The sequence below is a fragment of the Bos indicus x Bos taurus genome, chromosome 13, assembly GCF_003369695.1.
Source record: "Bos indicus x Bos taurus breed Angus x Brahman F1 hybrid chromosome 13, Bos_hybrid_MaternalHap_v2.0, whole genome shotgun sequence".
NCBI lineage: Eukaryota > Metazoa > Chordata > Mammalia > Artiodactyla > Bovidae > Bos > Bos indicus x Bos taurus.
The window spans coordinates 83,256,118-83,271,934 of record NC_040088.1 but is presented as its reverse complement, the minus strand read 5'-3'; the positions used below and the strand labels follow the sequence as shown (position 1 = coordinate 83,271,934).

Here is a 15,817-nt window from a genome sequence, read left to right as displayed (position 1 = left end):
CTCCTTTCCTGATTTGGAACCAGTCTACTGTTCCATATCCAGTTCTAACTGTTGCTTCTTGTCCTGTATACAGATTTCTCCGGAGGCAGGTCACATGGTCTGATATTCCCATCTCTTGTTCCTCTGCCTTTTCTAAATCCAGCTTGAACATCTGAAGTTCATGGTTCACATACTCTTGAAGCCTGGCTTGGAAAATTTTGAGCATTACTTTGCTAGCATGTGAGATGTGTGAAATTATGTGGTAGTTTGAACGTTCTTTGGCATTGCCTTTCTTTGGGATTGGAAGGAAAACTGACCTTTTCCAGTCCTGTGGCCACTGATGAGTTTTCCAGATTTGCTGGCATATTGAGTGCAGCACTTTCACAGCATCATCTTTGAGGATTTGAAATAGCTCAACTGCAATTCCATTACCTCCACTAGCTTTGGTAATAGTGATGCTTCTTAAGGCCTTCTTGACTTCGCATTCCAAGATGTTTGGCTCTAGGTGAGTGATAACACCATCCTGGTTATCTGGATTATAAAGATCTTTTTTGTAGAGTTCTGTGTATTCTTGCCACCTCATCTTAATATTTTCTGCTTCTCTTAGGTCCATACCATTTCGTAATTTATGGTGTCCTTCTTTGCATGAAATGTCCCCATGGTATCTCTAATTTTCTTCAAGAGATCTCTAGCCTTTCCCATTCTATTGTTTCCTCAATTTCTTTGCATTCATCACTGAGAAAGGCTTTCTTATCTCTCTTTGCTATTCTTTGGAACTCTGCATTCAAATGGGTATATCTTTCCATTTCTCCTTTGCCTTTTGCTTCTCTTCTTTCCTCAGGTATTTAGAAGGCCTCCTCAGACAACCATTTTGCCTTTTTGCTTTTCTTTTTCTTGGGGATGGTCTTGATAACTGCCTCTTATACAATGTCACGAATCTCCATCCATAGTTCTTCAGGCACTCTGTTTATCAGATCTAATCCCTTGAATCTATTTGTCACTTCCACTGTCTAATCATAAGAGTAAACACTACATGAAACTAATTTCAGAGCAGGAAAACTAATTTCACAACAGAACACTTCACCTTGGTTTTAAAATCTAAGACTTCATCATTTGATGTAGGCCCTAAATCAATGCCAGGTTTGTTGGGAAACCTTTAAAGCAAAAACATACAATAAAAATGAGTGAGCTCATGTCATTGAACAAAAGAAAAAAAAAAAAAAAACAAGTTAAAGTTTGTCTATATATTAAATGAACTTTATTGACAATTTGGCCTGAATACAATTAGCCTGTTTTAAAACAGCTTAAAAAAAAATTTTTTTTTTAAAGATTTCTTGATGTGGACCACTTTTAAAGTCTTTACTGAAATAGTTCCAATGGTGCTTCTATTTTATGTTTTGGCTGTCTGACCCTGGGTCATGTGAGATCTTAGCTTCTCTGACCAAGTATCAAACCCACACTGCCTACACTGGAAGATGTCTTACTAACCATCTTAACCACTGCACCCCCAGGGAAGTCTCCAGGAAAGTTTTTCGTTACCTATTTCTGCATTCATCTCTCCCAACCTATGAAATATGTAGTTAACACTCATTCTTAGTTTCCATAACAGAGAGTGACAGCCAATGTATCAGCAGAGCCTAAAAATAATTTTTCACTAAAAGTTCTAATAGCTGAACTGAAAATTCAGTTGATGGATTGAAATAATTCTTGTTTGTCCAAACTGGAATAAACCTGATGACTTAAAACAAAGTGGAAGAATAGGCTTTTCCTTCTCCATTTTCTTTTCAAGGTTCAGAGACAAATCTGAGTCCATCCAAAATGGGAGTATTGGTCCATCAGCAGGGATACCACTTACTGAGATGGCACCACTTCTCTCCTTTACTCTAAGGGAGTACAAGGAGTTTCCCCACAATGTCGAAAATTAAAATGTACACAAGCCAAAAAACTAATTGATATCTTTAAATTATATGCTACATGGGAACTTCTGAGTCTCTGCTGAGGGCCATGGGAGTGTACATGAGAGTAAGGAAGGCCAATTGTCAAATTACAGGTCAGCTCATTTAAACCAGGGTCAATTCATTAACCTCCTGAAACCACAGTTGCCTAATTAAGTAAAAGTAGGACACAGCTACTTTACAAAGCTGCTGTGATGACTCTATGAGGTCACAAATGTTAAGCACATAATGCAGTGTCTAACCCAGAGTAGAACACTCAACAACCATTAGTTTCTCTTGTCCATTTTCCCTTAGTTAAACATATAATTTAAAACATCCATAAAATCCTACCTCCTTGAAGAGTCCTCTTCAGAACTCTCATCCACTATTAAAGAAAAAAGCAAGATACATTTTAAATCAATGGAAGAAAAATACAGAATATTAAAATCTCAAGACTGAGGCTTTGTTTAAAAGCATTCCTTTCAAACCACACCTGGAGGCCACACTAGAGGAAGGGAACAGTGGTTGTACTATACTGGTAGGCCACTAATGCCTAAGAATCACTCTTCACCTTTATAGTCATCAAATGCAAAACAAAACAACAAAGAAAAGAATTGCTGTTTACAATGACCTAACCAAACTCCAGGAGACTGACAGAAAATGATACTATACCATTAATACAATAACTACTATAAGCTGACAATAGCACACTTAAACAGCGTGGTATTTCTGGATTTCTATTGCCTGGAGGACTGAACAGAGACTATAGGTGTCTTGCTGGGACATGACTACTCTGGATCTTCAGTTCACAATGAAAACGCCCTATCACAGGGAAGCTTGGTCAAAGGCACTGGACCTCAGAGCAAGGTAAAACACTGGAAACAAAAGTCTTCTCTTCCTGGCCCTCTTTCCAAAGGCAAGAGAAGTATGAAATATGTAGTGATTCCAGGTTTAGTAAGGATAATCTCTTGAAAGGCAGGTGGGGGTGAGCAAATGGGTAAAGGGGCTAAATTCAGTGGTGAGAATGGGGACTAGACTTTGTAGTGGTGAGCATGAAGTAGGGTACACAGAAGCTGAACTTTTTTAAAAAGTTCCATAAATATATATGGAACTTTTTAGAAAACATTTTTAAAACTTTTTTAAAAAGTTCAGCTTCTATGTGTGTGTGTGTATACACATACATACTAACATGTTCAAAAAGAATCTCTTGAGACTATCTCCTCCCATTACTCAAGAGTATCTGGACCACACAGATCAGGATGGTCCAAAGAGTGCTGTTTACTAGTGAAGGATATAATTATATCAGTCCTTCCCATTATATGGCAAATATTTATAGAAATCATGCTTTTTAAGCTTGGAAAGCATATATCATCACACCCTAAACTGATGAACTAGGGGAGGGAGGGAGGGATGGAGGGAACCATGGACTCTGGTGCTGTTGGACATTTCCCAGGGTCGTCATGATCTGATGCTGGAGGGATGACACACATGCAGTGACTCCACGGGGAGAGGAGCACTGCAAGCTTGAGCAAGGAGAGCAGGGGCAGTGATTTTTAAATGTTTTCACCCTGTGACATCAGAACAATGCTTAGTACATAAAAGACACTTGAAATGTATCTGTTTAGTGAACAAATGAACAAATAAATAAGCATGTTTTCTTTGAAAATTTATTTAGAAAAATACAGAAATTAACCAGAGAAAAACTCTATTCTGAGCGTATTGAAGACCAAGACACTGTCATCTCTGTATCTCCTCTGACTAGTGTAGTAAACCAACCTACAGTTCTTTGATAGACGTTTTTGTGGTTCAGTCACCAAATCGTGTCTGACTCTTGTGATCCCATGGACTACAGCTAACCAGGCCCTTCTGTCCATGGGATTTCCCAAGCAAGAGTATAGGAGTGTGTTGCCATTTTCTTCTCCATGGGATCTTCCCGACACAGGGATCAAGCCGTATCTCCTGCATTGGCAGGTGGATTCTTTACTACTGAGCCACCTGGGAAGCACCCTTTGATTAGACAGAGGTCTACTCAGTTAAAGGTATCCTTGGATACCCTGTACAATGTGCTAGATGCCACATCCAGTGGACCTAATGCTGTTTTTGTTAATGCAAAGTATTTTTGTGCTTTTATTAGAACCTGCAGATTCCCAAGTTGTCCCAAGTCCCAAGAATATCTTTTATGATAATCTTTTAACTGATGGCAAGAGAATATCTTGTTCTTACAAAACTATACTCTCATGACAATTGGCCAACACACAAAAGAAAATATCCGATCCTAATGAAGTCAACCTATCTCACTCTCTCTGGATCTGTAAGGAAAGAAGTTGGTAATCTAGACCTGCTTGGTACAACAGGCAAAATAACTGGTTCTCAACCAGGCATTGCTTTTCTGCCTTCTGTACAATTGGTAGGTATCTTTCAGAAATAATCTCTCACTACTATGCTGCACACTGCCTCAGCTTTGCAGTTATTGTTTATCATTTCTTATCCTACCAGGAAGGGATTATTTAAGTTCCCAGTTTTAATGATGGTAACTATTTTAGTGAGACTAATCACTACACAGTGAAAGTCAAGTCACTCAGTCCTGTCCGCCTCTTTGCGACCCCATGGACTGTAGCCTACCAGACTCCTCTGTCCTTGGGATTTTCCAGGCAATAATACTGGAGTGGATTGCCATTTCCTTCTCCAGGGGATCTTCCCGACCCAGGGATCGAACCCGGGTCTCCTGCATTGTAGACAGGCGCTTTACCATCTGAGCCATCATTCACTAAATGCAAACCATTTCTAAAAATGAAAGTTCACTTTCATAAGGCATCCAATCTGCTGTATTATGACTATAGATGAAATATACATCATACTCACTTAATTTTTTTTTCTGATTTACACAAAGATCTAATATAGGACTTTAGGGGCCATATTAAAGAGATGGATTTCTTTTCAAATAGTACTGTCTTTGATGTTAAATCAATTACAATTAACTTGTTAAAGAATTCTGAATACTAGAGTATAAAGAAATTAATTAAAAAATGAAATTCACATGCAATTTACACTACTTTTGTCATAGTTCTTTCATTATTGAAACTTCCTCATTCCTACTTTATCTATGGTAGAATCACCGAGAGTAATTCGGTATCAGATGACGTACCTGGGTTGCTATTTTCAGGAGAAGTTTTAGATCTCTTTTCTTTATATTCAGAAATCAGTTGGCAAAAGCTATGTATTAAAAATGTGATAAATAATATTTTAACACTGATACGAAAAACAACTATCAAATTCTTAGATCATTTCAGACAATGTCAGAGATAATATCAAAACTTCAATTGTCATATACATTTCAAGTTTCTAAGTTCTATAAACTTATATTTAGCATGTAGTAAAGGAAAAAGTAAAGGTATATTTTCACTCTGCTTATTTAATTTATACGCAGAGTGCATCATGAGAAACACTGGGCAGGATGAAGCACAAGCTGGAATCAAGATTGCCAGGAGAAATATCAATAACCTCAGATATGCAGATGACACCACCCTTACGGCAGAAAGTGAAAAACTAAAAAGCCTCTTGATGAAAGTGAAAGAAGAGAGTGAAAAAGTTGGCTTAAAGCTCAACATTCAGAAAACGAAGATCATGGCATCTGGTCCCATCACTTCATGGCAAATAGATGGGGAAACAGTGAATGACTTTGTTTTTTTTGGGCTCCCAAATCACTGCAGATGGTGACTGCAGCCATGAAATTAAAAGATGCTTACTCCATGGGAAGCAAGTTAGACCAACTTAGCATATTCAAAAGCAGAGATATTACTTTCTCAACATAGGTCCATCTAATCAAGGTTATGGTTTTTCCAGTAGTCATGTACGGATGTGAGAGTTGGACTATAAAGAAAGCTGAGCACAGGAGAATTGATGCTTCTGAACTGCAGTCTTGGAAAAGATACTTGAGAGTCCCTTGGACTGCAAGGAGATCCAACCAGTCCATCCTAAAGGAAATGAGTCCTGGGTGTTCATTGGAAGGACTGATGTTGAAGCTGAAACTCCAATATTTTGGCCACCTGATGCGAAGAGCAGACTCATTTGAAAAGACCCTGATGCTGGAAAAGATTGAAGGCAGGAGGAGAATGGGACAACAGAGGATGAGATGGTTGGATGGCATTACCGACTCAATGGACATGATTTAGGGTAAACTCTGGGAGTTGGTGATGGACAGGGAGGCTGGGCGTGCTGCAGTTCATGGGGTCCCAAAGAGTCAAACACAACTGAGCAACTGAACTGAACTGAAAGGAGAAAGAAAAGGAAAATGAAGTAGTCCTGATCTCAGGGCAGTACAGCTCCAATAATTAACTAGATTTAGCTTGGCATATGAAAAATCTCTCGAGCTTGCAAATCCTACCTCTATAACCAACTGCTCTTTGTTCCTGGAGGAGTTGTTTCTCTTCAGTTCAAAGTCCTTCCTCTACACAACTGGGATATTACTATCTTATTTCAAAAGAGGATTAATAGGATGTAATGAGATAATATACCCCCAAAATGCTTGCAGAAACAAAGAGTGGAATAATTCCATCTTCAACTTTATTGCTGTAACTACTTTGGAATTCCAAGTAAATCCCAATGTGTGCTTTTTCATGCATCTAACATTCAAGTGTTGTATGAAACTGTTATTAATTCTGGTGATTAGCTGTTCTTTGTTGTTTGTAATTTAGGGAATCTCAGCTTTTAGATAATGTGTACCTAAATTTATTTACAACATATGAATTCACTGCATTAGAGAACATAATGAACCCCCATTATTGCAGATAATTACACCAAGAGCAGAAAACTAATCACAATCAAGACCTGGCCTGGACCACCACTCTTCCTTCTCTACCTACTCAAACTCTGAACCAGCAGATCTTTCTGACAATGATGTTTAATCTCCATGTTCCTCTCCAATTCACTTGGAAGACATATCCCTACTCTTACAGTGGGTACTTGAGAGTTCTAGACAGGGCTTACCTCTCTGAATTTCAACTATCTTACTTGAGATTTAGGGATTTATGTTGAATGGGTTCCTTAAGGGGCAGATTCTGAAAACATTTAAGTTGGAGGCAGACAGAAATCCGTTGGAAGATTTTCATTATTACAGAAATGGATCCCATGAGGGGCCAAGCATAATTAGGGAATCTCAGACAAGCTGGCACCCACTACTCTGGGAAGGATGACAGGGAACCTGTGACCTAAGAAAAGGTGCCCCCACAGGACAGAAAGCCACCTTGAGGTTCAAGTCTAGATACAAAGGAGAAAGGGAAGTCTGCTCAATCCCTGCAAGAGCACTTGACCCTCTCTGACAGCCTAAAATGGTCCCCACTGACATCTGCTAGAAGAAAAGATAAATAAGAGCCTCAAGAGCACCTTATCATGAAGATCTAGGCTTCCACGTGGGCTCCACATAAGGTCTCTGAGTGAGGGCGAAAGCTAGGCAGCCCAGCTGCCCAAACCGGGTGCTGGAGCTTTGTTTGCAGCAGTGACTGAGTGACAAGCATACATATGAGAAGAAAGGAGCTCTCACTCTGAAGTCGAGATGTGCATCACCTTAAAGGCTGGGGAACCTGGACCCAGAGGGGCGGCCTGGGAGCAAAGGTTAATCATGAGCCCACTGCAGGATGAAGGTTTTTTTTTTTTTTCCTTTTAAAATGATTTTATTGAAGGTCTTTATAGAGCCACATCCAGACTGCAGATCCAGCTGCCAAGCAGACCCTGTCAAGACCAGCTGTAGCAGCAGTGCTGCAGCAGTAGAATCAATGCAAGGAATAGAATGATGAGAAGGAACTATTTTCTCCCCTCAAATGACTTGTGGAAGAGGACTATTTTGTTGATCTTAGGGAATCCTCCAGGTTCTTGGAAAATTCAAGCAGAAGTGTATAGAGAGGCAAGCCCTCAAGGGAAAACAGGATTTGCTGCTGAAATAAATATTTCAAGACCCAAAGAACTAGTTAGAAATATCACAACTGTGACACTGTTCATACGCCATATCAAGGGGTCACACTTGGAATGAAATAGCTAATGTCAAGCTTTCTAAGGATCAAGGTCTACATGTCCTGAGATAAAGCACCCCGAGCCCACAGCCAAGAGTCACTAATTGGCCTTTGCTTGGCTTTCAGCTCTTGAGGGGGAACATCTCACCACCATTCTCCAAACTGCCTGCACCAAACTGGAACTCTCACTGGTCACATAGAAAGTTAACAGTTAAAATTATTTTTGGCTGCAGTTTAGTGAGAACTGGCATTTTAATGTGAACAGTTACATATTAAAACCACTAATAACAGCATATTCTTCTGTAGTCCACCCAAAAACATCTTGAGAAAAGATGTCAGCACATGGTTGAAGAAGAAGTCTGACGACATTTGTTGATTCATACTTGACAGCAAGCATGAGGGCTGTTCTAAAACAACAGAGAGATGACTTCAGCCTCAGGAAGTTGAGTTGACTTACTTAAAACAGTTAATTTGATATGCTTTACCAACTGAATGTCTTGCCCTTTCATGAAGAACTGACCATTTACAGGCTCAAGTGTTCATCTTTGCAAATTACCTCCAATGCTAAAATGAAGGGACAGAAAAGAAGCCTCCTATCCCACTGGGATGCCATGTAGCAGCACTTACTATTTCAAAAGTCCTTGATGGGGACTTCCCTGGTGGGCCAGTGGATAAGACTCCAGGCTCCCAATGCAGGGGGCCTAGGTTCCATCCCTGGTCAGGGAACTTGATCCCATATGCTGCAACTAAGAGTTCCCACAACTAGGACCCCATGTATCCAAATAAATAAATGTTTTTTAAAAATAATAATAAAGTCCTTGATGGAAAAGAAATGATGCTGAGGTCACTTATCTGAGGCAGATGACTATTTAAGGGTTAAATTCCCTATTTCCTCCTTAGTCTGATATATTCAGCTTCAAAGTCAGCTAGAGGTTGGGTTAAGGAAAGGCTACTTGCAGGTTTAAATCAAAAATATTGATAATAATGGGAATACAAATAGTCATGGTGTCAGTTAATGATGTGGACAAGCATGTGCTAGGCACTAAAAATGAAATACTATATATAAAACCTTTCTTACACACAGGCACCTTTGAAAGATGCATTACTATTTGCCTTTTGTATCAGGAAACTTATTTGCTGATGATAATCCTAATTGGTAGGAAACCTAGGAATTGAACCTAGCCTGAATCTAAAGCCCATCATTTTCTTCTGTTTCATTCACCTCTGACTTGTCTTGGTTAAAGGAACTGTTTATCTGATCAAAGCTATCTTTCTTGCTTCTACCTGCATTAAAAACAAAAATATCAAAATGTACTAAAATGAGAAAGCATAAAAACTGATGAGCCACAGGATCAGATGACCGTGAGTAATAATCACATTTTTGTGGCTGTTGTTCTTTAGTTGCTATGTTTTATCTGACTCTTTTGTAACCTAGTAACATCAGCATTCTTCAAACAAAGTAGTAATTTAAAGCAAAGAGTTATCCAAAAGGCAAAATCAAGTCTTTTAGTTTTACTATGCATCTTTAAAAAATATATACATACAAAGTAGAGGTTAAAGAATTCTTTTAAAAGAATTAAGAAACTCGATACTGTCATGAGGTAAACTCAAAAGCGGAATCCATATTTCACAAAGCTAATAAAACTAATTTGAAATACCTCAGCTATTACAAGATCAACCAACCAAACAAAAAGAGGCTGAATATGACATCGGTCAATATTATAAAGGAATATGAATCCTGGAGAAGGCAATGGCACCCCACTCTAGTTCTCTTGCCTGGAAAATCCCATGGATGGTGAAGCCTGGTAGGCTGCAGTTCATGGGGTCGCTAAGAATCGGACTCGACTGAGCGACTTCACTTTCACTTTTCACTTTCATGCATTGGAGAAGGATATGGCAACCTGCTCCAATGTTCTTGCCTGGAGAATCCCAGGGATGGTGGAGCCTGGTGGGCTGCCGTCTCTGGGGTCGCACAGAGCCGGACACGACTGAAGCAACTTAGCAGCAGCAGCAGCATACATTCCTGCTATATATTGTTCATGATTCCTGGTCAGAATAATTGATTTTCTACCTAAGTAGATCACAAATGAATCCTCTTATTCGTTAAATCTTGATATTACCATCCTAGAACAGCACTAAGGGTTTTAAAAAGAAAAACAACAACGGTACCTTCTCATTTATCAACCGCATGTATATTTGCTTCTTTCTTAACTAAAAACTCCACCATTTGCCCTCTCCTTTCACATATCGCAAGTAACAGTGGTGTCAGGTCATCCTGTAAAACAGGGAAAACCATTTCTAATGTACACAGTTAACCTATTACTAAACTGAAATTAAAATCGTGCAATAGATTCTCTGAACTTAAAAATAAAAGTCAGAAAGTAAATGAAAGAGAGCCCCCTCCTCATTGCCCTGTGCATCTTCTTTCTCTTTAATATGCTCCTCCTCTGGGCCTTCCCTGGTGGTCCAGTGGCTAAGTGTCAAGTTCCCAATGCAGGGGGTGTGGGTATCATTAAGCTACTGTATCAACTGCATATTTTAGGGACAATGCTGAGGCAGAAATATATAATACTATCTGTAGCATGCATAACCTATCCAAGGATGACCATGAGTAAACTCAAAAGTTTTACAGACATTCCAGTGGGAATATTATTCTCTACATGAACATGCAAAGAGAGAAACTTTTTTTTTTTTCTTTTTCAAAAAGTCAACTGTGGGAACCCTGTTTTACTGCTTTCTCAGAAATGTCTCCTGGAATTTAATCTTACTCATTCTCTCTCCCTTGCTTGCTCTTTCTACCACACTTCCTTAAGTTAGACATTCTGGCTGAGAGGTCAGCATTAGCTAGATGCTAACTGCATGGAGAATGAGCACCCTCCCCACCTTATCTTCAAAGACCCTTCTTGATGACTCTTATGTGATTCCCTCCAGACTATCAGAAGAAATCTTCCAAAATCCTAGAGTTCTGGTGGCTGTCTTGCTTTACTGCTTTTAGTTAAAGATTGCAACATAAAATTACCAATAAATACATGCTCAACATTTTCTCAGGGATTTGCTCTGCCACCAGCTATTCCTCCACTGTCTATTATAATCTTGTGTGTTTGTGAGAGTTATTCAGTGCAAAACAGCCACAACCAACTTAAAAATTCTAATTTAAAAATTCAATCCCATTCTTAAAAGATTTTTAAATTATGAAATCAATTATAGATTAATTAGACTGTTTTTAAAAACCTTCAAATATTTATCAAAATAAACTATAAACCAACAATTGGGAACTCAAATGCTTATGGATGGAAAGCTGATGACCTGAGTAAGAGAAAAATCCAGGTGAGACCAGTAACTCCAAAAACACATGTCCCACACAGAAGGGGTGGCCTCTGCATGCAGACCAAACAGTAGGATGGGCTCAAGGGGGTCCAGATTTGGTCCTGAACTTCTGCATGAGCCTTCTAAATTTGAAATGTTGACTCAATGTATGGAGGTAAACTAAGCATATCCAAGGGCCATGTTTGGTTTATGGCCCACTTTTGGTTTTATGTTTGCTGTTTTCAAACAGGTGGGTATAAAGCAAATATTTGTATGTGAAACCTTTCCTTTCTTTAGTATCATATGTTTCACAAAAAAACTGGGTCCCAATATGTAATAAATATGGCTATTAAGACTCATAATTCAATTAAACATAAATTCTTTTAAAAAGACTCATAATGCACAGTCAAGAATGTTTCCACTGCCTGTTGAAACTACAGTCTATCTCTAGAATTCTTCTAGATTGTTAATAAAATGGATCACGAGTTTCCAAGCCTGCTCAAAATAAATGCTGAAAACAATTCCCCTCTGTACTGTTACTAACTTCATGGGTTTTAAAGCTCTCATCTGCTTATGCCAGGGATCAGCAATTCTAACAGACATACTGCAAGAGTCTGTCCTGCAGCTGACACCAAAAAAGGCTCGTGAGTTACTATTACTGCAGTCAGGAAAACCCTATTGGTAACAAACATCTGTTGACCTAATAACCTGGATGATAAGTGAAGGTGCAAAATCCTTAAAGGGTCAGACTCTGCAGACGAAGTGACTTCACCATGAGCAAATCGCTAAAGACTCTCGGAGTGTCACTGAATGATGAGTGGTTGGAAGGAAAAGGAGTTATCGTTCAAGCCCATAGATATTGCCAAAAACACTCCTTTAATATCTCAAGCACAGGGGCAGAGAAAAAGTCAGGCTAATATTTTTGGAAAGAAGGGAGCTGATGGACATAGCTAGCATTGATCAAACTCCAATGCCTCAGGAGACTACTTTCTTCTTTGAAGGGTGCATTTAGAAATTAGATGTATTCACTTCATAGTTATTCATCAGGATTGGATCAGAATCTCAAGGGAATAGTTCTAAATACACACGTCCAAGTGTTCCTCGATTTACTCAGTCAGAATCTACAATGAACAGCCTAGGCTTATACATTTTTAAAATAAGTTTTCCCAAATAATTGTGGCTCACCAGCAGAATATAGCTGAGAATTAGTGCAGCAACCACTCCAGTCTCATCTCTTACTCACATGGCCAATTCCTTCTCTTATGTGAAGGTTTGAATAAAAAAGAAAAGTAAGAGGCAAGAGTCATCAAAACAGCAATTTTTAAAAATTTTCCTGGGTAAACAGTGGTAGAACAGGGACTAGTAAACCCAAAAGGCAACCTGATCTCATTATTTATAAACCCCTTACTTCCTTCCCATCAAGACATTCTAGATGAGAGAGCAGAGTCTAGATTCTTATCTACGTGGATGGTTCTGCCAGAATAGGATAAATCAGGTAGTTATTTGTTCTTCTCTCTTAATTCCCACTTAATCACCACCTGTTCACTGTCAGTCTGTTTTGATCAGTCTTCTTAAAACTGGCACCTAGGCAAGTTTACAATTCACTCACACTCTTTTTCAAAATAACAACTATTATCCCTGAAAATGGAAAAGCATATAAGAAATATATAAACTGAAGGGAATAAAAAGCACAACCCAAAATCTCAGGACTTCTGTGGTGGTCCTGTGGCTGGGTCTCAGTGCTCTCAGGAAAGAGGGCCTGGGTTCGACCCCTGGTCAGGAAACTAGATCCTACATGCTGAAACGAAGCCCAGCTCAGCCAAATAAATAAATATTAAAATAAATAAATCCTCTTTTTGGCATTTCCCAACTGCCAAAATTCCAGCTTGACTTGCACTTTTCACTTGCTTGTTCCTTTTCCTTTCCTTTTACTCTCTTAAGACTTGGGCAATGAGAGAAAAACTGTATTTATATAACCATTTTTCATAAAATGGGAATTTGTGAACAGCAGCAAGATTTCTAATATGTTGTAAAATGCTTTCGTTATGTTTGAATTTTAAGACAAAGTCTACTGAGCCAAATTTTGCTTTACTGTGTTATTTTAGACTGATTACCAAAAAAAAAAAAAAAAAAAAAAAAAACCTTAATTGGGGGAAAATATTTGGAAAATGTTTTACCTTTAACAAGTGCAGTGTTATCATGAATACCAGCCATAAACGCATAAATAAATGTTTTACTCTCTAATGCTTGAGAAATATCATGATTTAAAGTGAAATCTTAGACAATTTTGTTCCTTCAAAATACTTTCACTCAGGGAAGGCTGGAGCTTCCAAAGAAGGAAAGCAGCCCACCTGTAAGAGTGGAGGGAGTTCCTGGCGGGGCTGCAGCTGCAGGACGTCACGTGTGTCCTGGATAAAGCAGGAGGGGTGGCTTCGCCATCACCAGCTCCACACACACAGCTGCAACCCCACCGAGCAGCTCCCCAGGGCTGAGCACGGGAGACCCTGAGGTGTACATCGCGAACCAAGTTGTCACCAGCACAAGTGAACACCCTTGCTTGGAGTCAAACATGACCTGACCTTCTTGGCCAGATCTCAGAACCTGGGTCCTGGAGGGCTCAGGGCTCCAGGCCTGCTGCCTCCCAGGCCCACTTGCACTCACCTGGCTCCCCCTCATGGGCACTGAGTCTTCTTCCTCCTCCCACCCACCCCCAGGGGCACCCATTCTTTGAGCCCCTGGAAGCAGCCACTTCTCACATCACTTTACTCCCCCCAGGTCTTCATTATTTGTGGGCTCTGAGTCTACCACCCACTCCTGGGCATGTTCTGATGGGAAATCTTCCTTCTGGGGTAGACGGCTGGCTGGGAGACACAGCTTTGCCCTCTCTGTGGGCTCCAACATTTTTCTTCCTGCAGTGGCTTTGGAGTTGTTTCCATGGTAACAGGGCTTGATGGACACTATTCACTTTACCTATTTACATAGTTAGAAATAAAACACTTCTACTCTTGCCTGGAAAATCCCATGGATGGAGGAGCCTGGTAGGCTGCAGTCCATGGGGGTCGCAAAGAGTCAGACACGACTGAGCGACTTCACTTTCACTTTCCACTTTTGTGCATTGGAGAAGGAAATGGCAACCCACTCCAGTGTTCTTGCCTGGAGAATCCCAGGAATGAGGGAGCCTGGTGGGCTGCCGTCTATGGGGTCGCACAGAGTGAGATAGGACTGAAGCAACTTAGCAGCAGCAGCAGCAGCTTAAAAAAAGGCTTTGCAAATATTTTGAAAATAAAGCTAGTTGAGATATACCTTGTTCCTGGCTTCTATATTGGTGTCGCAGGAAAGCAGCTTTGCTGCAAGTGATATATTCTGGCAAAAAACAGCGTAGTGGAGAGCGGTGTTCCCACAGACGTTCATGACATTTGGGTCAGCACCATGCTGCACACTCCTCTTCTTAACATTCTATGGCCTGTCAGTGATGTGCCAAGATACAGAGTGTAAATTCTAGGAATTCCAAGTAAACAGTCCACAAGCTTCCCCGGTTTGCTATATCTAAATGAGATGAATTCACTTTTAGTCTTAGTAGTTAAATCACATCCACCTCGTGTGGACACGGTTCGCTGCCCCATACCTTCATCAGTGCTGTCCTGTTTTCATTGTCACAGAGGTTAAGTAGGCATTTTCTTTCCAGGAGCAGAGTGACCACCGCTGAATGGCCATTGGCACAGGCCAAGTGGAGGACAGTCCCAAGAAAGCAAGAGGAGTTTTCAGGAAACTAGTGTTACTGTTTCAAAACAAATAATTGTTTCTGTGATTGAAAACATTCAATAGCATGCTATTCCTATCCCTCTAACACAAATATTTTGTTTCCTTCTGGAGAAAGAACATTATATATTAGCATTAACTCTTTTAAACACAGTAATGAAAGAACAATTTACTTGAATAGAATGCCATGACCTTGAGATTCAGCTCAACTTGGCTTTGAATCTGACTTTCACTCTGTCACTTAGCTGTCGCTCAGCCTCTCTGTGCCTCAATTTTCTCATCAGCAAAATGGAGAGAGAGAAGTAGTTCTCTCACAGGACAGCACTGCGATGCTTAAATGAGATCCATGCAAGAGTTTAGAACCGTTCCTGGCACAGGTAACAGCTCAGTAACTGTTAGGTAATATAATCATACTATTGCTGCTGCTGCTGCTGCTGCTAAGTCGCCGCAGTCGTGTCCGACTCTGTGCGACCCCAGAGACGGCAGCCCTGTCCCTGGGATTCTCCAGGCAAGAGTACTAGAGTGGGGTGCCATTGCCTTCTCTGATTTAACAAGGACAACATCTCAGTGAAGTCAAAGGATATCATACCTCCTTTGCAGATACATTTTGAGGATTAGAGACAACACTGTGCTTCAATGATTCTAATACCTTCCTTTTCTGACATTTTAACGTCTCTGACATTGGAATGAAATTTATAATTCACGATGCCTGTACAACTATAATTGGTAGCATTTTTGTTTGCTCATTTCTCATTTTTCCCGTTGATCTAATTAGCATAAGGTCTTTTTTGCCTAAGGTTGCTTCTTTTTAGTTAAAATATCAGATCAGATCAG

General features: G+C 39.9%; 1 long non-coding RNA gene across 1 annotated transcript; it reads right to left on the bottom strand.

The window, feature by feature from the left end:
- Nucleotides 1–1,063: 1,063 nt before the first annotated feature.
- On the bottom strand, nt 1,064–8,219 carry LOC113902841. The gene is made up of 3 exons (XR_003513928.1): nt 8,188–8,219; nt 2,265–2,298; nt 1,064–1,133 (listed from the first exon to the last, which is right to left on the bottom strand). It is a non-coding gene; the product is annotated as an uncharacterized LOC113902841 (long non-coding RNA).
- Nucleotides 8,220–15,817: the final 7,598 nt, after the last annotated feature.